The sequence below is a fragment of the Melanaphis sacchari genome, unplaced genomic scaffold, assembly GCF_002803265.2.
Source record: "Melanaphis sacchari strain LSU unplaced genomic scaffold, SCAv2.0 Contig105_pilon_pilon, whole genome shotgun sequence".
Taxonomy (NCBI): Eukaryota; Metazoa; Arthropoda; class Insecta; order Hemiptera; family Aphididae; genus Melanaphis; species Melanaphis sacchari.
In genome coordinates this window covers 266,572-290,970 of record NW_020270395.1, presented here as the reverse complement: position 1 = coordinate 290,970, position 24,399 = coordinate 266,572, and positions in this window count along the sequence as shown.

Here is a 24,399-nt window from a genome sequence, read left to right as displayed (position 1 = left end):
TAATGTTAATATTAATAGTTCCTACAAGATAGAGAAAAGGTGAGTAAAATGGAGAACTTAAGAAAAAAATTTTTTTATTCTTTAAAATTCATACTGAAAAATAGTGTTTGCTACAAAAATTATTCTTCTCTGTTCTCTTAATATCAGTGTCCTTATACTCAATTTATAACTAATTTTCGTTTTGATTTTCTTTTTTTTTTAATTTTTTTGTTTTTTTTTGTCCTGTTTTTGTCACATAATTGAATAAAATTAAGTATAATTAAAAATTAACTTATACAATTATTTAATTTTTTTCTTTATTCAATATTTTTATCATAACATATAAATTACATAATTATAATATAGTACATACTACATACTTTATCAATACTTAATTATATATTATAAAAATTTTACCCAATTCTTATACACACTTACCTGTTTTAACGAAAACTGATGTCTCATTTATTTAATTATTTAACTAAGAGCTATAATACAATTATTGAAAAAAAATGTATTTATTACTATTAAAATAATACTATATTTAATATGAAACGTAATAATTAATATGTCTAAAAATACACCAGTGAAATAATAAAATAGGTTTTCTGCTGGTGTAAATATTATAATAATACACGATAAAAACAATAAATTTGTTATAATGATAAACATTTTTTAATAGATAAATTATACACTATCAACTGTTATAATACATTTTTTTTTAATGTTTCGAGATAAAATTGTTATCGAAAGATTACAGCATAACTAAATAATGACAGTACCTCGTTTTTTTTTTTTTTTTTGGTTCTGAACTACCCCATCTGTCCCCTATATATTTTTTGTGATGAAGGTTAAGCCGGATTCACGGTTACCTTGTCTTGTCGTGTTAGTTAGTATGCTTATCACATGTACATTGAAGTTATAATATAATGCTACTATTGTATTATATAGTTTAAACTTAAATTGTGCACAAATACTTTTTTTTACCAAAAATAAAAATGGAAGAGTGAGGGTTTGTTGTTATTGTTTTAAATAAAAATAAACCTGTTTTAAATATTACTATGAGATTGAACCGATTATTATAGTGAATTTATCTATTTCTCTTTCGTTTTCTCATCTTGGTTGATTTATTTATCCATCAATCGCGTGCTTTACTTATTATATTACTATGTATAGGTTTATATGAATTGTTTTATTTATTTTTTATACGGTATTTTCACGTGGATAGGTCGTGCCGAAAATCTGTCATGCGTGTTCGTACGAATCGAAAACCGCTGAACGAAATCATGAAATATGATCTCATAGCTGTTAATTGAAAATAGTTGGTCGTCACCGCTTGCGTCTATCCAGCTGTTTGTTTGGTCGCGATCAGATTGATTTGATTGTGTTACATGTCTAGTCGCCGACAAATTATTCTAAGCAATTTTCTTTGTGGTTTTTTGAATTATATACGGTATATTCGATATGATTTCATCGAGTAAATCTAACCAAACTTGATCTAGATTAATTGGAGAATACCGTTCGTGTTTTTTGGTCAAAATAATTGCAGGAAAAACTTATACATGATAATACAGCACCAAGAGAAGCGAAAAAACTACAATTATTTCTACCTACCTAAATGTGTTTGATTTGTAGATATACCAATTCATGCCCTCAAACAATCTACGATTTTATTTAAACACATTTAATAGGCCGACTCCAGTGCTAATATGCACATGTTGGCTATTTATTTATTTCTGTTATAGTTTATTGAATCCATGACGGAATGTCAAGTGTTATACTATAAAATAATCACTATGTAAATAATTTTTAGGTTTGATATCAGCTTATTTAATAATATACTGTTGAAATTAAATCATTAAAAACAATATAACGATAATGAGTATTGTACTATTACAAACGAATTTTAAATAACTAACTAGAAACTTTTTCTCAGGGTAAGGCAATAAATATTTTTAGATTAAAAAAATAAAAAATAAACAATAACATCGAAAAGGCGGGAGGGAGAATGGTCTTGTGTTCCCGTTTACGGCAAACAACGACAGCGGATTTCCCGCTTGAACGTTGCAAAATATATATATATATATTAGTAAAGTTGTTTATCATTGATGTATTGCTAATGAATACGAACCTTTGGAAATCATTCGTCTAAAAACAAAATCCGACAAGAGCACGCCCGTGCTTAGTAGTTATACGAATATAAGGGTTGAAACGCCGTTCACTCGACAAACAGGAGTAGGAAGTAGTACACAATATCGAACCATCGTTAGTATATATATATATATAATAAGATAATAGGATTGAGGTCATTATCTAAGTATGTTTACAAATTGAATGCCATAAGTACCTTAAAAATATATAATTTCATAGTCTGTTATATTATTCAAATGTTATTTTTACTTTTTGATGTTATCAATGCATTTTAAGTTTAACTTATTATTGTTTAATTTTCACGTATTGTCGAAATTTATCAACTTATAAAAAATATTAGGTTGATAAATTTAAACCAGGAATTTGCACCTAATAATGTATTCAGATTTCTGGTATCGGGTGTTTAGATGTCCAAACATCAGAAAAAAAAATTCCAAGACAACTGTTATTATTCGGCTTAATGTGGGTTAATACTTGTGTCAAATAGTTTAAAAAATATTAAAAAAGTGATCAAATACAAGACATAAATATATACCAAAAAAAGAGATTTCTCATTAACCATAAACATAACTTTATCTTATGTAATACTGTATTGAGCTATTTGTGCCTTTATTATATATAATGCCTATTTAATATTTTTTTTTCAAAATTTTTCTTTTTAAACATTTAAAAAATACATTTAACACTGGTGAATAAAATAATGTATCTAATGTATTAAATTCATATTTTATTTGTTAAGACATGCTTATATAATTTTACGTACATTCAATTCACATCATGATAAGAGAAACGTCATTTACCACATGGGTTTAGAAAATTTAGTATTTTATAATATACGATCAATTTTTTTATTTTATTTATCCAGTATATTATAAATGAAAAGTAGGTATTCAAATTGAACACGTGATTTTTCGCATGAAAAATGCACAGATAAATTTGACTGTTTATTTGTCAGTTGTTTCAATAATGCTTAGAATCGAATGAAGTGATTTCAATAGAATTTACACAGATATTGTAGTATACTTAGAATATATCTTAACTGAATAAAAAATGGAAAACATTGGTTAGATTGATAAATTCTTTTATTTTCTAACTTGTACCCAGGCAGAATTGAGTGATTCAAATTAGTATTATAGTAAACTAGATTTTTTTTATGATTTATTTAAAAAAAAATGTGTTATAAATATATATATATAATTAAAATAATACTTAATCATGTATATCTACGCAAAAATAATATCTTTACTTTACTTTTGTTTAGATTTTATAATATGATTAGCATTAAGTTTATCATATTTATATTTTATTCTACTTCAAAACAAATTAGCAATTATTGCTAGAAGTCACTTGGAATAGGTACTTATATTATTTGTACACATAATGCGCAGCCCACTATACTCTTGTATGGTATTTACACTGAGTCGTTACAGTTTAGTAGATATTTAACGGCACGCTTATACATTATATATTATGATACGCGCCTGGAAGTGTCACGCCGGGATAAAGTCGTACACAGCACACATGTAACATAACTAACTCAGTTGCTGTGCGTTTATAATAATAATGTATAATTACAATGATACTTTTACTGCACACACCATGCTTGCTCAGTGTGCACCTCCCCCTAATTTCGTACATTAAATATGCATTTATTCAAAATGATTAAATTTGAAATTTGAGAGACCGCGGGAAATATTGTGTGTTTATATTGAGGTTACAATAGAGTTTCGTAAAATTGTTCAAACTGTTATTAAAAACATTGTTTCATCGAAATTTGCAAGAGATATCGATGAATACATTACAAATTACCTTAATTTTTTTAATGTATTTAAAACAAACCGATATCTTTAAAGAAATATAGGAAAATATTGAATTTTTATCGATATGACTAGGTGAATTTATCTATTTAAACTTTAAAATAAATAAGACATTGAACTAGGTTAAAAAAAAATTCACAAGTTGTACCAACATTTTTCTTTGGTTTTGAGAAAAATGATCCAAACAAGTTTGTATTTATTTGACAGCAATTCAATAAAATATAGTAAAATTTACTTGACTTTTAAAATATTTTATCGTAAAAAATTTTTTTATACCGTTAGAGAATTTAAGTATTGTGTAAAAAGTTGTGAATATTGCGATGTTCATGACAAGTGTACATGTACTAACCATACGGCATTCACAGTTCTGATATAATAATAAATACATAACTTTAAATTTATTGTATAATATGTTGTAGCCATCCTGTTCAAGATCCTCGTTTTTTTTAACTAGTCTAAAATAATTCATCTTAAAAAAACAAATATATTTCAGGGTTAGTTAAGACTAATTTTATTATATTATAAATTAATTTGAGTAAAGGTAAGTTAAATAATTTGAGTAAAATAATAACTTACTTAAGTTACGTTAAAAGTTAGCAGTAACTTCTTTTTTTTTTAAATGATGCTGTACCTTAACCATGGAACCATAAACTAAAAATAAAAAATATAAATTTATTTTAAAATGTATAAAAGGATGGAAAATGTACCTGTGTAACAAATTTATGATTTTGGTGAGCGTTTTAGTAGTATATTATTTAAGTTTTAAAATGTAGGCTACTCGAGTAGGTATAAATATCTATCTGTTTTTATATATTTTGTTAAACCATGGTTGAAAGATAAACATGAGGCATGCGTAATGCATATATGATGTCAAAATTGTTATTATAATACTCTCAGATTTCGAGGGTTAACGATTTCGGAAAGTGATAATGTTTTTTATTATTATTATTTCTTTTTTTATGTATACATATTATAATCATGCAAAACGATCCGACAAAAATACCATTTTAATGCGATATTGCGTGCGGCAGCAGTCTCTCGACAAACACGGTCATGCGAATATTATATTCATTTTATAAATACCTACAATGCAATGTTATAACACGATACGATGAGGATATAAATCATTTTTATCGGTTATTTGATTTCGCGTGAGTCAACTCTCATGGTTGTCGTTGTAGGTATTATTACTACGACTACCTACACTCGATATGGTCGTGAAAGCTGAGTTTACCACTACGACAATTCCAGATTCTCTCGATTTATTTATTTTCCCAATTAATCGTTTCGTTTGTTCTTGTCAGCGAGAAACTGATGAACTCGATTTATTCAAGATAATGAAACGATTTTTATTTTTCTTTGCAACGCACAAGGTTTCATGACAAATTAAATTATTTTAAACTTTCTTCACACAAAAAAAAGTAATAATAATAATAATAATAATAAATTAATGAGATATTGACTGGAAAGGGATAAATTATTTATACTTTACGGCAACAAGTGTAAAAGTGTGAACTTTTTGAATAATTTATACAAAAATATTTCAGATATTTTTCAATATTAAAAGTACTGGTAACCAAAATATATACAAATATTTTAAATATTTTTTTCAAAAGTATTGTTACTTGTTTTTTATTGAACACGAAACAAGTTTGTTTTCTGTTAAATTCTTCAAAATAGTACCCTAAAAGTATCATTTTATACAACATAGCTACTTTATAGTTTTAAAATATGACAGAAGAAACACTTTAAAAAGGTAGTTTTTAGGTAGTAATTTTTTTTTATAAATTCTCCAATGCTTTATTAATGTATTGATACTAGGGAAAAGTAATATAACATTCTTTACTAAAAATTAATATTTAAGTTTTAATTATTTAATTTGAATATTTTATTCATATCAAACCAATGTTGTATTTATCAAAGCTATTAAAAAATCTTCAATTTACTTTTAATATAAAAATTAATTTATCATTACAGAAAAAAAAAAAAGCTAAACTATCTATTATTATAGCTGATAAAATAACAACTTCCAACAAAATAATTAAACTGCTGATTTGAAAACAACATAAATATAGCACAATATTGTTTGATATTTTTACTATTGAACGCTGTTTTTATAACTTTTAAAATAATATATATTATTAATAATAATATAATTATTTATAATAATTTAATGATCAAAGTTTTACGATTCATAAGTTGTCAACTGTATTAGACGTTAAAATCATTAGAATTAAAAGTAATCAATCAATAACATTTTTACACTTTTACTTACAATTTTTAAAATTTTTAATTTTATTTATACAGGTAAAATGCCTTTTTTGAAGAATTATTTTAAATTACTAAAATAATAAATTAAGTAATTTCAGGCTGTTATTTATTTTATAAATTGAGTTATTATTTACAGTCTTTATTTTTCCAAAAGCGAATATATTTTGAATTATTTATTATATAATATATTATGTTCCAATGATTTTTGTTAGATAATTAATGTCAAATTTAAAACCAATGTATAGCTTATTTAAATTTAAGGAATTTAAAGTTTATAAATATTATTTGGGATGGCGAATTAGTGATCAGTGATCACTAGTAATATTGTAACCACAAGATCGTGATACAATTTTTCTTCGCTCATCTTGACTTTGAATACTTATAAATACATTTTTTATTATTTTATTCAATATTCAATGTGTGTACATTAACGTTTGCGATAAAATATCCCACCCGGAAATATATATTTTTTTAAATTCTATAGTTTTTGGTGCCCATGCATACTAATATAGTACGGTCCCGTGGTTAAAACATGAACACAATCACCACTTAATAAATCCTGTAAATGTATCTATGTAGCGTAGCGTTTTATTGTTCTACAGCTAAGTCCTTAGACTATACAGTCTTTGCAGATCACGGGCTTTAAACATAAAAATTGCATAATCAATAATAACTATGTTTTTGTTATAGACGAACATGTCTTCAAATGTATACATTATCATATCTATAATTGTATAATATAATATTTTGGACGCGGGAATCGATAATATTAAGAAAGATATTGGAATTTCTTTATAGTTTCCATACGTATATATTATTATATAATATATTTACATATTTTTTTATATTAAATACAGATGTTTACATTATTCTTATTCGGCGATTTATTAAAGTTTATGTCAAATTGTTTTACATCTTATTGGCAATAATATGCGTATAAGCAGTTGTAGGTATTTCATTTAAATGTCCAAAAAATATATATTTTAATCCAATATTATAAGTTATAACTAATTATGTTGTTGTTATGAATGAACAATATTTTCTATTTTTACACATTTATGCTTAAGCTTAAGTCATATCACATTTTACATAAGAAAAGACACAGAAATAAATTAAAAAAGTAATTTTTCCCGTTAGTTAACATGTGTAATACATACTAATCATACACGGATTACGCAGTTATTAATCAACAGAACAGGCCATTCATATTTCGCAGTATTTTTCGCTTCACTTAGAATCTCTTATCACTATATTCCAATAAATTATCACAAAATCATCATCAAATACACGTGGGAAAAAAAAAACAACAGCGCATTAACGAAGCAACTACAATAATAATGAATAATAATTGTATAATAATGAATTCTTTAATTTAATTTTCAAATTACGACGATGATGATGTATCTTATATAATATATATATATATTTCTATAAAAGTCTATTTTTTTAATATAAATCCAAAAGTGTTCAAACAAATACGCCGTTATTTTTCATAATTCCACAAAACTTAAAAGTTATAACCTTATTTTTCCATTTTATACCAGCTCGCGCCTAATAGTAGTTTATATGCATTATAGATAAGGGGCGTTTAATGTGGGAGGAGTCATATTTGTTTCAAATACAAAAAAGAAGTGTTATTGTCTGATAATATATTTGAATGTAATAAATCACATTCAAAGATATCACACATTGTTTGTCGAATGCGATCTTTTTTGAATTGATTAAATTTAATAACATTTGTGTACGCTATTTTCTGAACTTCAGTTTTATTGCTAAACTTGTACGATTATATTATTATACTATCGAAGCTATAGTTTTATACTATGATGTTAAAAAAAGTGTATTTATGAAATTTATTTTCCATGACAATAATAAGTAAATAATATTTAAAAGATTTAAAAAAAAAAAAATGTTTTTATTTCCAAAACTGTGTTAGTATCGTATTACTTGTTTTTACATCAAATAAATGCTTTTATATTTTGAAGTGTGATGCGTATATTTTCGACTATGGTTTAATGATATCGTTTGCGTTGATCGGTGCGTGTTGGTTCGATCATTATATCATAATTATTATATTCACATGGACGAATATATTATTATTACACGTGGCGTATACAAGTCGTAAGCTACACGGGTGGGTGAGTGAGAGGTAGATGACAAATTACGAAAAGTCTGTGTACACGCCAAATGTCTGTTGATACGACGTCAGCAAAAGAAAAGTTAATAGATAAAGTGTGTGCATGTGTGTGTGTGTGTGTGTGTGTGTGAGAGAGAGAGAGAGAGAGAGAAAAAAACATTATCTCGTTAATATTCTTTGTGACGGGTCGTCTCGTGAAAGGGTAGTGAGTAAAGGGTAAGTTGTAAAATATAAGAGTTGGATGTTTGAAAATTACTTATTAGCATTTTCACACCGGACCCTTAAAATAAATGCTTTGCAAAAAGCTCAAAAAAGCGAAATTACATTTTTTTTTTTTTACAAAATATTAGGTACTTTGAACTTTGAATAATATCAAGTTAATATTTTTTCCCCAATTTTGACTTTAAATTGATTATAATAAATAGAGTAAAAGTGACACGTACACAGATCTTAAATATTAAAAAAAAAAAAGAAAAAATTACAAGTGGAAAATTTTCAATATTAAAATAAATAAAAAAACTTAAAAAAATAAAAATAATTTCGATTCTATTTTACGATATGAATGTGTATCTTATTACAAGATTATTTTAAGATTATTTTACCTATAAACATTAAACAGTACCTGAAAAGAAGTTACATGTCGTCATTGTAATGATTGAAATCTTTCCTAACACAATAACACAATTGTAATAACACGGGATTCGTTGACGTAATTAGCGCAATATTAGATATTTATGGATACTACGCAGTTCCGAGAAATTTATTTTGGATCCAACGCGGTTATTATATTTCATTTCAAACGCTCATATACGAGATTATAATATATTATTATAATGTGAGCTACATAGTTTATTATTATATAAATCAGACTCAGATACGTTCATTGTTCGGCAGTCGCCTACCCTTTATTATACGACTGTTTTATCGTGGTAGATTTTGAACCACCGAAACACCCTATCCGCAGAGTGCGCGAAATAATGGACGGTTTTACATTAGGTTCGAAAATCCAACGGCGTTACTCTTGAAGTGGCTGCTCGTAAAATGCAGTTTTCTGCGTTGGACCGTTTCAAATGTATCTTTCGACTTCAGCACGCAACTGTGTGCATTATCGCGCACATTACGAGTGTTTTTGATGTTTTTCAACTGTCGCTGTGATAATATTATTATTCTTGCGTAACCAATTGTATAATGGGTATATCAGAGACGCGTCGGCATAATGTGGGCAGTGGGAACGATTGTCACTTCAATTTAATTGTTTTGTGGAGCTGGGCTGCTCCCGTAGGAAAAAAAAACGCAAGTCTTGAAATAAAAATGCAGAGGTCTATATAAACACGTAAGAAAAAAATGGCAATGAATATTATATAATGTTAAATAGTACCTTCAAATTTATTTTTAGTTGATTACCAACTACTAATAAAACAACATATATACTTATGGTCATGCTATAGTTTATGGATATACGTTTATTTATAGTGTTACTACGCCATGTGATAATGTCGACAATAATTTATTGTTTCCTGCGAAATGCAGATTTCATTATTTTAGACCAACGGTTCTCAAACTGTAGTTCGCGTACCACTAGTGGTACGCGAAAGACTACATGGTGGTACGCAGAAGGCCGCATGGTGGTAAGATTTTTAATCATCAGTGGTACGCGACTGATTGATAATATACTTATAGATTATAGGTTATAGATTATAAGTATATTAATAAACGTAAAATTTAAAAAATAATATATTTTCTATTTCGTAAAATTCAATGCCTAAATATTTTAGGCATACTTATATGATACTTAAACACGAATCTTATTTGGTAATTTAGTAATAGCGTATAGTAAATATTTTTTTTTATTTGTTACGAAAAGAATATAAAAACAGCTATAAATAGAATTCAATATTGCATCATTTTTACATTAATTTTTAGATTCTGAACGAATCAACTTTCATACATTTATGTTAAATATTAAATTTTAGAATAAATAAATATTAAAAATACATAGTTACGATTGTCATGATTTTTTTTTTTTAGTTATTTGAAGTTTAAATTTACATAAAAATAGAAAGAAAAATAACGATTTTGATTATTTAGTTAAATATTGTATGAAAAGTATTTTTTACGGATATTTGACATTTTTACCTTCACTCTATATTTTTTTTTTTTTTATATATATTTTTTACTATATTCAAAATAATTAGATTAATTAAACTCTAATATCTATTTATTCCACGACATTAACACCGTTTTATGATCATTTGGTATTAATTCAAAAAGTTAATAGCGATAATATAATAATGCATAGGTTGTAAGTACTGATAATAAAATAATATAATGAATGCAATATTTTTGGAAAAAATAAATTCAACTACAGTATTAAAATTAAATAATAATAAAATAAATTATTTCAAATAACTAAAATGTTGAAAAATACCCACGGGGCCAGTGTTGGGAGCGGATGTTCTAAAAAATATATTTCCCTTTATAATTTACATTGGATAATAATACAACGATAATGAAATATTATTATACGTTCTATAATACCAATTTACATATGAGTTTACTGTTTACAAAGAGTTAAATGATTTTTAATTTTTTACTTTTACAAATAATTATTAACAAATTTTTAGTTTACACCACATATACTGTGATCAGTAATCATTATTTTTTAATTATTAAATACTAAAAAAAAAAATTGTTTATATCGGCAAATATTTTAAAGGTTATATAACCAATAGCTTAGAAAAAATTGTATTCCTTTACTATTATTTTACGTAAGTGCCTTACTTTATTTGTTATATTAAATCTACTTAGTTTTGTCATAATATTAAATAAATAATTTTTTTTTTTTTAATTCAGAATTAAAAGATCATAGAAACTAGAATATTCACTAAATGTTCATGTATGCATTTACTAAATAAAATATAAATATGTACTATTATATTAATTGATAATATAATTAATTCTACGTTTTAGTCAAAAATAATTTAACTTATCGTTTTAATATGATAGCTATACAAATAAATACTTAAATATACATAGAAATACTGACTAAAAATACAGACCTTATTCGCTTAGGGTTATTTTTTGAGTAAAATGATTTATAATTTAATTCAAAATTTTCACATACATATCTAAGCTTACTAAACCTTATCTAATAGAGGTACACTCAACAACTATTGTAGAGCAGAACGGCTACCTACTTACCCATTGTTTTAAATTCTTTATTATATAAATTGGCTATTATTATCATTTACTGTCTTTTTTCCCCTTTCACTACCTTTATGTTCTTTCAAAACCTCTGGTTACGTGATACCCTCCAATAATTGAGTCCCGCGAATATAGCTCAATCTATAGCCGTGCATTATAATATTTTTATACTATATTATGTGTGGGTCAAACTCGATAAATGTCATACACACGCAGTTTGATGCCATTATACGCCTAAAAATAAAAATACTTGTACCTACTCACACTCGATAAACGATCAAATATAAATTCATTTCTGTAAACTTGTCGTCCACAGAATATAAAATATGAATATTATTTTATTATATCGTGATACTTATATTAATCGACTTCACTCGTAGAAAAATGAACAACAAATTATAAGATACGGCAGTCGAAATATTTAAGTTTTGATGTACCTCAGTTCATAGATTCGTTGGCGTAAATTTACCTAATGTTTTGAATAAACCAGAACGAGGTGTTTATAACGATTTGTGTATTTTTGTTTAAGAGGATACGTTAGTATATTTAATTTATCTCTCCAGCTTACGCGCAACATAGATAAATTGAATCCAAGCAAAATCATTTTTTTTTTTTAATGTTTTCGAGTATTCTTAGAGTAAAAATACTCATAACACAAATTATAGACAATTATATTTTTGAGGGTATGTCATATAAATAATTTTTCAAAAATAAATGTAATTATTTTTTTTTTTTTTTTTTAGGTCAAAGAATAATAATACTTTATCATATCGTTATATCTCAAAAATGTTATTGTTTATAATTTTTGTAAAAGGTGATTTTACTCTAAGCTTATACATAAATAATCAAAAACGATTTTACTTTTAAAGCTCTTTACCTATGTTGCACGTGGGATTGAGATAGAAGACAAATAGTGCGATGATAATCCTCTTTAGTATAGTAACTCCATAAGCCAATCGCTTTAGTCATTCTTTTATCTGTGCATCTGAAATATTTTAAAATACGACACTTATTATTATTGTTAATACCTATAGTATCTTGACATGCGACCGAAACAAAATAAAATAAAATGTGTTTGTCCAGAGCCACCAATTGGACCTAGTTCAAGTTACTCTATGAATCTTTCCGAAATCTTTAAAAACAATCTCTTAAATTTGCATTACAAGTTGGTCGAGTTAATTAACTACAATAACTCTCACACCCACTACATTATATTTTGTATTGTATAATAATGATATAACATATATCAATATTACGCAATTAAATGTTATTAGCTTAAGTGTAAATTAAAAGAGTATCTAATCGGAGGGAAGAGACAACAAATGTGGAATGATTAGAACCGCGCTCGCTCTTACATAATATACACTTATCCAAATGCACCTCACTCGTCAATGACCATTACCGACCGGTAAATTTATAAAACACAACAACGATATAATAAAGTATTTTGACTCTAAAATGTATTATATGATACAAAAATATGTGTATAATTTGACGCGACAATTAACTCGATCATAAAACAACGAGTCAGTGGCGGCACTGTTGGTTAATGGTCAACCCTTTCTTGAATGTGCGCTCGAGTAAGTATATTGTATACCGCCCTCGTCAAGAAGATGATCTCTCATCTGCGCTTGTAACACACTCGACCACACCCCTGTCATGTGCGTGAAACCCTTATAATGATTGTAACATTACTCAATGCCGTTTTAAAACGTTTACACGTCAATAACGATGGGTTTACATATCTTAAACGAAATAACATAATAAAAAAAAAATGTAATCAAGCATCGTGAGATACGCCATATCAAACATAATATTATAGTGTAATAATAAAATATTATCATTGTCGCTCATATTTTAAAGATATGTAAAATTTACGCTCCGCCATTAATAATACTTATGAATAATAATAAATTAAATTATTCTAACGTTATGTTTACTTGGTTTTGCGATCGTTCACAAAATAATGATCGTAAACTATGATAATAAAATAAAATGTGTATAACATACGCTTGCACTCAATACTATCAGTATGAACGTTACCAAATTCGATGTTAACCAGTTTAACTTATATATTTGTATAATATATGCAGTATGCACCTATAAGAACGATTATAACTTATGAGTATGAGTTCAAACGCGTAAATAGTTAAGAAATATTGACGGTTTAATTTCATGTTATGTCCTGTATCTTGTAAAGTATTTTGAAAACTTTAATAATAATAAAAATGATACACCTAACTATCACTCGTACATGAGTCTCAAGTCTCGATGTATACGTTCACATTTCTTATAAATACCATCCATCATTCTATCCTGTTGTAACTCTATAATTTATTTAGATGGACAGATTTTAATTAAACTTCAGTTTTCACTAAAACTTCGCGACCGACAAAGATTAATTTACGTTCTACATCTCTGTCCAATTAGTCGATTAATGTCAGCAATTTTGGTTGTTTCTGGTACATGCATTACGCTCTTTTCTTATTCGTTTGTGTGTAAACGTACATACTTGTAACGTTAAAAATTAAATTTAACACTCTTTTTTTTAATTTTTAGTCAGTTTAAAATAGTTATTAACTATAGTATACTTGGTATACTTGGTTATTACCTATATTTTGTTGTTATAGTATAGCTATTCTATATACACAAATACATACAAATAAATTATGTGTCTCTATTCAGTATATTGTGATATTAGATTTAATAACTTATAATAACTATCAACAGTAAATTCATAATTTAATTTTAATATTTCAGTTAATACAAATTTCTCAATTTGTTAATTTTACGTAAAAAGAGTTTTTTTGAAATTATATTTCAAATGATAAAAATTGTTATTATTTTTTAAATAGCTAATATAAAACAAAATAAAGAGTTCTGAGTTCAAGGCGATTGAAAGTTTATTAATTTATTAAAAAACAATAACGAAAACTATTTCAGTATTTCAAGAATCTAATATTGATTTTATGGAAAAAAAAAAATTATTTGTCCAATTGGATGTTTTTTTTTTTTTAAATATAGTTATTCCCTGCACTTATTATACTATAAAAACGTAAACAAATTAAACATAGACAATTTTAAAGTTTGATTTATATCTGATTTCCAACCAGAAATAGTATACCGATGTGGTCTTTCAACAGAGAAAAGACCACGGATATAATGTTTCGTTGTAAAATTATATTGACTATTAAAACTATTTTTACAGTTAACATATTAATATTTAAGATAGCATCATATCATGATATTGAAAAAATAAAATAATAAATGTATTTAAAATATAACGTTATACAATATTTATTATTATTGTGTATAGAATTAAGGTGACGCGTTATAAATTATACGTACAATAATAATACACTAATAGTTAATTCTTCGTCGAATTTAAGTGCATGATTATTATTGGATCTTCAAGCGGAAGAGGTCCTGCAGGATGAACGGTCTTGCTGCTGGGTGTCTAGGTCGTCCCGAGAGATTTACGTTTCAAAAACAACTTTTGTCCCAAATCTTGTTATATATACGTATATGTAGTGCTTGCTAACAGCGTATGTATATAATGGAATTTATTGCCTCCTTCTCACCAGTCCTCTGACCTCGCCAAAGTGAATTCAGTAACTCTTACGTGATTTACTGTGACCACTATATAAATATATATATGCACAAGTGGGGTATCAGAAGTGGTGAAAAAAACTCATTACCCGAAACGTCGTCGTTCTCCAAACGTCGAAAAAATAAAATGTCGTTTGCCTTTTTACGCGCTTTTACAGTCGTCGCAGCCTGTAGTGAGTGTATATTATAAAATATTGTGTATATTATGACAATATATAACTGAATGTAATGTATTAATGCCCAGTTATAGGACGTAAGTGGTCAGTGGTTTAGTTTTAATTTGTAACGCGATGGTTACCATTATAGCGCAATTGAAATTGTATACGAACTTATTTATTTAGGGTACCAGCCTACACCAAATACAAAAATAGTGAAAAGTTTATTTGATTCTTTTCGAATTATTTTGGCAAACTAAAAACCTATTTTTAATAATATATATTACAGGTTATTAATGAATACGTATTAATGATAGTTTATCAAAAAAATGTTCTTTAATTATTGCAATAATTTAAGATAATGCTTAAGACAATAAAAAATCAGAATATTTTTCAATTTAACGTTATATTCATTGTTTGCAGAATTCTCTAACTTTTTAATCTCATCTTGATTGATAAGTTATAATTTATTCGTACTTAAATGCATTTTCGACTTTCGTACATGTAGTTCTTTTTTCAAGCCAATAATAAATTTCCAATACGTTGTTAGATGGCAATCGTTAGATTATTAATTTATAATTGATTAAGAAATTTATTTTTCTTATCATCTTAAACAGTTAAACGGTTTTCTTTTCTACTTATAATTTTTTTTTTTTTTTATTCTTTAAAGTTTAATATTGTTATTGGATACTCACCTCAAAAAGTAATAAAGAGACCAATTTTAATAACCATGCATGATTAACGTTATATACCTAAAGCGATTATATGTTTCAATAGGATAATTATATTTGTTTTCAATATAGTATTGGAATAACCATTCAATTTAGTTGGTTTACTATAATAGCACTTTGCCACAATAGACGACGCTGTCTGTTTTGATTACCGCTAAACTGGTTATTTATCTCATTCCTTTTCCGACAGTTGAGCGTTATTCAATTTGTATAGGCCCCGCGTCAATAAAATAATACCATTATTTATTATGTTATTAACGGGATCCAATCCCATGACTCCGGATTGTGTAGTAGAGCTTTGTACTTTGGTAGTGGTTGGCGGCACCTGTTAAATTATAATAATAACCCTGCTTGTTATGATAGAGTCACTTAAACCATGTTCGGGAATAGATTAATAACGTAACATTTTCATTAGATATTTAGACTCTAAGCATTCATTGTGTCATGCATAAGTTATGACATGTCTTAAAATTATCGCGGGAAAATGCATACTATTCATTGATAATTTATATTCTGATAATAATTGAATATTAAGAGTCTCATTTTTACATTTTAATTGCGATTCTAAAAATGAGCTTTATTTATTCACTGTTCTCGATAAATTTCTGTTTTGAATTATTATTGAAAGTATACTACTTTTTGTCGACGATAAATTAAATGTTAAATTTTATAATATAGTTCAAATTCTCGTACGTAATTATTATCACAAAAGAATGATTTATTAACTATTATTTATAATGAAAAATATGAGGTGTACTTGTGTATCGTTATAATTATTATCAAATATTCTTATTGAAAGTGGTATAATATATTATTGTTGGTTTTTACACTAATGTTTTTACTTTTTTTTTTTTTATTCATTCATGATTACGCTTTAGGTCGAAAGAGCACGTCAAAACTTTTATGTATAATATATAGATATATAGCCATTCTATCAATTGGAAATCGAATACATGTGGTTTAGACGTGTGAGTTTTAGAATTTCTGAGAAATTTTTCATGAAATTAAACGAATAAAAAAAAGTACCGTAAAATGTAATACAGAGCCGTTTTAAATTCTCAGCATAGTGATTAATTTATTGGTTTTGTAATGATTTTTTTTTTTTTTTTTGTATGAGTTGTCGATAAAAAGCTTCAATTTTTAATTTTGAGGATGGTTTCGAATAGCAAACTTTATGTATTTTGTACTTTAAAGAAGTAAAAAAATAAAATATTTAGTGCTATTTTATAATCAGGATAATCATCAAAAAGTTTAGGAAAAACACAGAATTTTTTTGCTTAACCAAATTTTGGCTAATTTTATTTCTTTATTTTGTTGCTATTCAAAAAAATAATAACCACAGAAACTATAAAAATTTTCATCAAATGTTTTTATTATCATTTTTTTACAAATGTTATAAATTAAAAATATTTTGACTTGAAAATTAAATACAAAATTTTTAGTAAGTGCTTCAGTTAAATATAAAAAATGTATAGTAGCAATTGTTTTTTTCAATGTTTAAATTTAAAATGTTGACAAATTTCGTGAAAATCTTGAAAATTACAAATTATTTTTTAGTTAGAAATACATAAAAACTCTTTTGTTTACACCCAAAATTTGAAAATTAAATATAAGGTTCTTTATAAGTTTTTCAACCTCAATTGAAATAAAATTTTACTTGAAAGTCAATCATGCTTTTATGAGCATTTTAACTTCAAATTTGTACTATATATTATATTTACCGTTTAACAATTATTTTTTTCCAAACGATTTTTGTTTTTTTGTTGTTATTCAAGTATACATTTTTGTAGATAGGTGCTTGAAATTTTTACTTAATTATTATATTCGAATTTTCCATAAAAGTATAAATGTTATAATTGTCTAAATGTTTTTTTTTTTCATTGTCAATTAAAAATTTTCCATTAGATCAAAGTTCTTGAAAATTTACTAAAAAAAAAATTATGCATAAAATGATCTTAAATTAGTATATCATTTTTTTATATATTCATTTGAATAATATATAGTTGAATAGTTTCGATGTTTTTACTAAAATACATAACCTTATAGTAAACTTTTTTATTCGCTTGTTGAACAATTTGTATGCACGTACGCAGCTTGACGTACATATCATAAAAATATATTATAATAATGCCTAAATTTGACTAACTATGAAAGTTTAAATAAAGTAAGACGATGATTAAATTTCATTAATTTTTTTTTTTGCACGGAGAAGTTTTTAAAATTTTTGTTTTTTTTTTCTTTTTAAGATCGCTATGTCGTAATATCAAGAAATATTATTATGATATGAAATTTACGAACCCAACGACTTGGAAAGATGATAAATTGTATATTCTATTAATTAAAAATATTTTAGTTAATATAACACGTATCATAATATTAAATATAAAAAAAAAAAATTCTAAAAACGACAATAAAAACATGTTTTTAACTAAACTTATTGTTATTAGATTTGTTATTTATTTATCTAATTTATTAAATGTGACGTGTTATGGTTAAATGTATAAAAATTAAAAACACTTCTCAGTTCTCTTATACAATTCCTTAATGGTAGGTATATGAAATATATACTACTATTTTGTGCACATATGCTTTAGTGAACTATTATAATGATTAATCATATATTTGTACAGCTGTGCGATTATGATCAATTAATTAAAAATAAAAGTATACATAATTATATTGGTGCTTATCTATAAATAACATAATGAATTTTACCTATAATTTATATGTTACATAGATATGAACCTTTACCCGAGGCTTCTATGAAAACAAATTATTTTTGATTCAATATTTATTATTTATACATTTATAATAATAATAATAATAATAACATCAATGCTGCCATTAAATTGAAAAGTTTCCGGTATACCATGTATTGTTTTTTTCGTTTCCTTGTACGATATTATAATGAATTATGTATATTTTTGGTGTAAGTACTCGCGATCACTCTTTTGGGCGTAAATAATGACGTCTTGATGGATTATATTATTATTACGATTTTTTTTCCTTAACCGTCAACCGTATAAGTATATAGACCAAACCGCTAGAACAATATTTTAATCATAAAATATTACACGGTGTGTAGCTGTACATCCGGCAATTTCGGTAAATTTGATAAAGTTCTTGGCGTTTACTGTGTGCGATAAAACACACGGAAGCGAGATCCAACGACAGTAAGAGTAATTTGACTTGCATTATAATCACCGGTGATACTCAGCATAACTTCATCAACGTATTAAACCAATATTGATTTCGTTAATAACAATTTGAACACGTTTATTGTAATACGGCGTTAAGGGTGAATAATAATGCTATGTCACTGTAGATGTGAGTCAGTTTTTTTTTTCAGTTACTTATATAATCATTATATCATATTATTAATTATATGAAAGTTGTTAGAGCATTTTAGCTATAAAAAACTCGTCAAATCATCTAATAAACTGTGACTATTGTCATATTATATTATATTCATCTTAATTTCATATTTCTAATAGTAGGTACAAAAATATAGAAACAAACTTTATAATGCGGCCGTTTAAAATACATAAATACGTACATTATGAACATTCGATCACAGTATGAAAGAAGATTATTGGTTTATTGGTGAATTTGTATATTTTACATTTTGACACGAGTATAAAATATTAACATCAGTCTAAAACATGGTTATGTCTGTGGTCAGAATTGGGGTTATATTTTATCGTCGACAAAATATTACGTGTAGTATATCATAGTATGGTATTTACATAATTTGACTGGTAGTTGGTAGGTAGGTAAAAATACCCGAAGCGGGTTTACAACAAAAATATTATTACATACCTGGTTTGTTATATTTACCCATAGAACATTTCTATCAAATAAATAAAGAATAGTTTCAAGCCTCATAAAATTTTGTTTTTTTCATATGAGTTACTATTTCAGATTAAGAACAGTGAGGAATAAATTTCCTTTACATTGATATGTGACTATACGAGCCAGTAACATAAATATTCCATTTGAGATGATTTATGGTAGTAAAATTGAAATGATTAGTGCTAAGAGAAATTCAAAAGCTATAAGAAATTCGCAATATTTTTTAGCAATTAAAAATATTAACGAAAAACAATAGGAAACAATATTATTTACATAATAGTTGTTTTCAACAAAAATTAAATCTCTGTAAACATTTTTAATGTTTACTAAACAATTAATTATTATGTTAACATTTTATGAATAAAATAAAATTTGTAAAATATTTTGACTAATTTTAAAATATTTATAAATTTTTAAAATGTTTGTAATTTACATTTTTTTTTTTGCAATTTATTATGTTAATAAATTAGCTTTAAGTAATTATTATATAAATGAAATTATAAGCATTTTTTGGTAAAAAACAAAAATGAAAATTTATTACGAGGTTTATAATAAGTTGCTCTTTCAGCAGTTAAAAAATACACACATAATCCTAATTTAAAAATACTTAATATTTTCATTTTTGATCAATACCTAGAACTTAGGCATTTATTACAAGATTTTTTATTTTACGTTATTTTTGTAGAAAGTTAAAAATATCATAGAATATAAAGACACGATATTGTTTTGAGACTAATTTTAAGCATTTTATACTACAAACATATTTATATCGTTATTATTACAGTTTATAAGGTATGTCTATACTTACTTATAAGTTATAAAAAAAAGTTTGACAATATTTAGCTTAAGTTATTTTAACGGTTTTATACGTGTCTTATGGTTTGAACGTGTGTTCATGTGTTATTTGTATAATAGTGATATATATACAATAATAATTTTGTATTAAAATTGTGTTAAAAATATACTGATGACGTCGTAATAAAGGTGATAATTAAATGATACACATGGAGAATCTGGTAGTAGTAATGCAATATGTAGACAGTAGTAAAGTAGTGGTAATAGTAAGATTACCGCGAGAATAGTAATAGCCAAATTTTACAATTAATATGCAATTAGTATTAATTTAAGTAAGAAATAAACTGTTATTAATTATTACTAAATTATAACTGTAGTATGTGACATGTTTATTTTAATTATTATTTTAAACATGGTTACTCATATGGTTACACTTCAGAGTACTATGTCTATATCCGTTTATTAGACTTTATTAAAAAATCTGTACCATTAGTGAGAAAAAGACGGTTTCTTATCAAGTTATAGAAAAAAAGATACTATTAATAATAAAAATACATACTATATAGAAAAAAAAAAATAATTATAATTTATACATTTTATTATTTGACCACTTACTAAATCATGTCCTAAAATGTCCATAATACCATATAAGTATTTCTTTGAAACTGTTATACACCAAAATATTAATGAAATACTATTTTTAGCACATATTGTTTGTAGTGTTTAAACGTATTCATCGTGTTTTCTTATCCATTTTGCTTTTGAATTTAATATTTTGATTGAGTAATGAATACATTTTAAATAATTTCTCGATGTCATTCATACTATTTAGTGTTTAGTCTATACTATACAGTATCGTGTATGGAGGCCGACATTTTTCTTCGTTATCGATTTCGATATTTTATGTGTGTAATATTTTATGTGATGACATAATATTACGGTAGTGGTTTAAACATGTTTGGCTACTACATGATTTATGGCAGCGGTTCTCAACCTTTATTGGGTCACGAACCCTTTCAAGATATAAAACTATGACTATCTAAGAAAAACAACCTTTGTTTTTGATTATTATTTAAAAAAAAAATAATCCCAGGGAACACCTTCTGATGCGTTATTGGTTTCATTCGCATCTCTTAATTTAGTCATTGAATATGTTACTGACTGTTATGATAATTTTATCATTATATGTTTAATTATTTGATTTCAATTATATATCAATGGTTTACGAAAACGGTAAATTGAACTTGAATTTATAATTTTTTTTTTGACAAAATCAACATAGGTATATATACTTATTGTATTATTATTAACTTATAACATAAATGTAGATATATTATATTATATAGTATAATGGCATAAATAGATTCGTAGTATAAATAGTTTAAATTTAAATATTAATTTTTTTAGAAGTTTAAAATTCAAACATTTATACATATCATTATTAATTATATGATGTATTTTTTAATTGTGATAGAAATAACTTATGTCGAAGCTCGTATAACATTTTCAGATATGTATTTTTGAAAGATAAAAATTTTTTTTAGAGAAATTTTGAAAATAACACACATATGTATATTATATATACACATTAAATCTGGTCGTGCAGCTTAAATAATCATTATGCCATGTAAATCACGGTATAAATTTATTACTTTAGGTACCTACTATAGATAATAATTAATAATAATTATGAAAAATAGTTAATAATACGAAAATGATAATTTGTATTTTATTTTTCTCACATACTTATACATGAGGAGCGGCTAACTTGAATAAGTTCGCAAGTCACAATGATAAATATAATGATACCAAGAGTAAAAATGTATACGTATAGGTACATTTTATGTAAATGTATACTTAAAAAATTTAAATTTGTAATAATAATAATAATAATAAATGCATTTTGATTTTATAAAAAAGGCGTGAGCCGCATCTAACAAAGACGAGAGCTTCGTGTGGCTTATAAACCGCGAGTTTGCCACCTCAGTTATAAACGTATTATAGTATTTTTACGAGAGGTCCTGAAAATTGATATACTATAATATAGCACGATGAATTCACGCAATACACCATTGAACTCGATATTATGTTTATTATTTTGTAACAGAGAAGTGGTATAAATTGTCAATGGGGTTGGTAACTGATTTTTTTCTATGTATTTGTAAGGAAAATAGCAGAGGAGTATTTTTAATAAAAATATTGAAAAAAAAAATGAAAATATTATACTAAAAACTATTTTTTCAGTTTAAAGTGGTCACATAGTTAAGTTTCCGAGGTTTTGAAGATCATTTTCAGAGGATCAACCTTATGATCAGTTGATCCATAAATAGGATTTTAAATATATTTTATTTCTTGCGTTTTTAACTATATACGCATGATATATTTTATTTGAATAAGTTCATTATTATGTCTTATTTATTAGAATACATTACCATTATATTATTTGTTGTTGTTCCTAATACACTTTATTTTAGTTACGCGGGTTAATGAAGCAAGATGATAATAATCAAATCCAAAAACAGCATGTTTTAAATTTTTAATTATCAGAGTAAGCGACCGTTCATTTGTACATTTTTGTGTGCAATTTTAATCAATTAACACAATAATTTGTGTGACAAAATAATAATAATAATAAATAAAATAAATTACAGTTATTAAATTTTTCGCTAGCAGAATAATATAATATCTATGTAATTAAAAATACAGGGTTTTTACAACCTAAATAGTAAATAATAGTGCTCCATTTTACATGCATTATAATTGTTATGCATAAACAATTTAATTATTGTTTTTATATTCATGACAATCATGTATTATTGAATGAATGGAAAATTCTAAAGTTTAATTTAAATGAAAACTATATTGATAGTGTTTTCATTATTTTATTTTTCCCGTTAAACTATTGATGAAAGATCATCGAAAATCGAATATTATATATATAATTTTTGTGCCAGGCATATTTATTAATAATAAATTAATGTTTTCACTAAATTTATAATTAATAATTATCAATTCTATTGACTACCATAATTAATTAATTTCTTTTTTTTTCACATTCTCTTGGATTTAAAAATATAATATTCTAGATAAATTTAATGTGACGAATACTAAAGGGTCTGTGGTGTTTTATGTTATGTTATAAAATATTATTATGGCTGACATATACGTAAATATTATATTATATTTATACCAAAACATAAAAAAGCTTTTTAAAAAGATAGATTATTAAATTGTATTATATTAAACAGTCCTTAAAAAAACTTCATTATTTAGGGTAACTCATTTAAAATGCTTACCTCATTTTATCATTAAAATTATGAATTGAAGTATACTTACTAAATAAAATTGTTGAACTCTTACATTTTTTACAAAATCTAATGAGTACTGTGTTCCTTTTTAACCAAACAAAAAGTCCTCTATAACTCTATAATTACTGTTTTTAATCTATTAGATGATACTAACGTATCCTAATCCAAATCTTAATAACCTAGTTGATTCTAAATTGTTAAATTTACATTCTATAGATAATAGTTTATGCCTAAAAGTTTATGATGATTTTAAAATTAAGCTGATATATATTAATCTATCTGATAGATTCAATTTTCGTAAAAATTGTAAATTAATAGTAAGGTAAAAATAAAAAGTTTATAAAAATATTTAGAAATTAAATATACATGTCTTAATATCTTTTGTCGGGG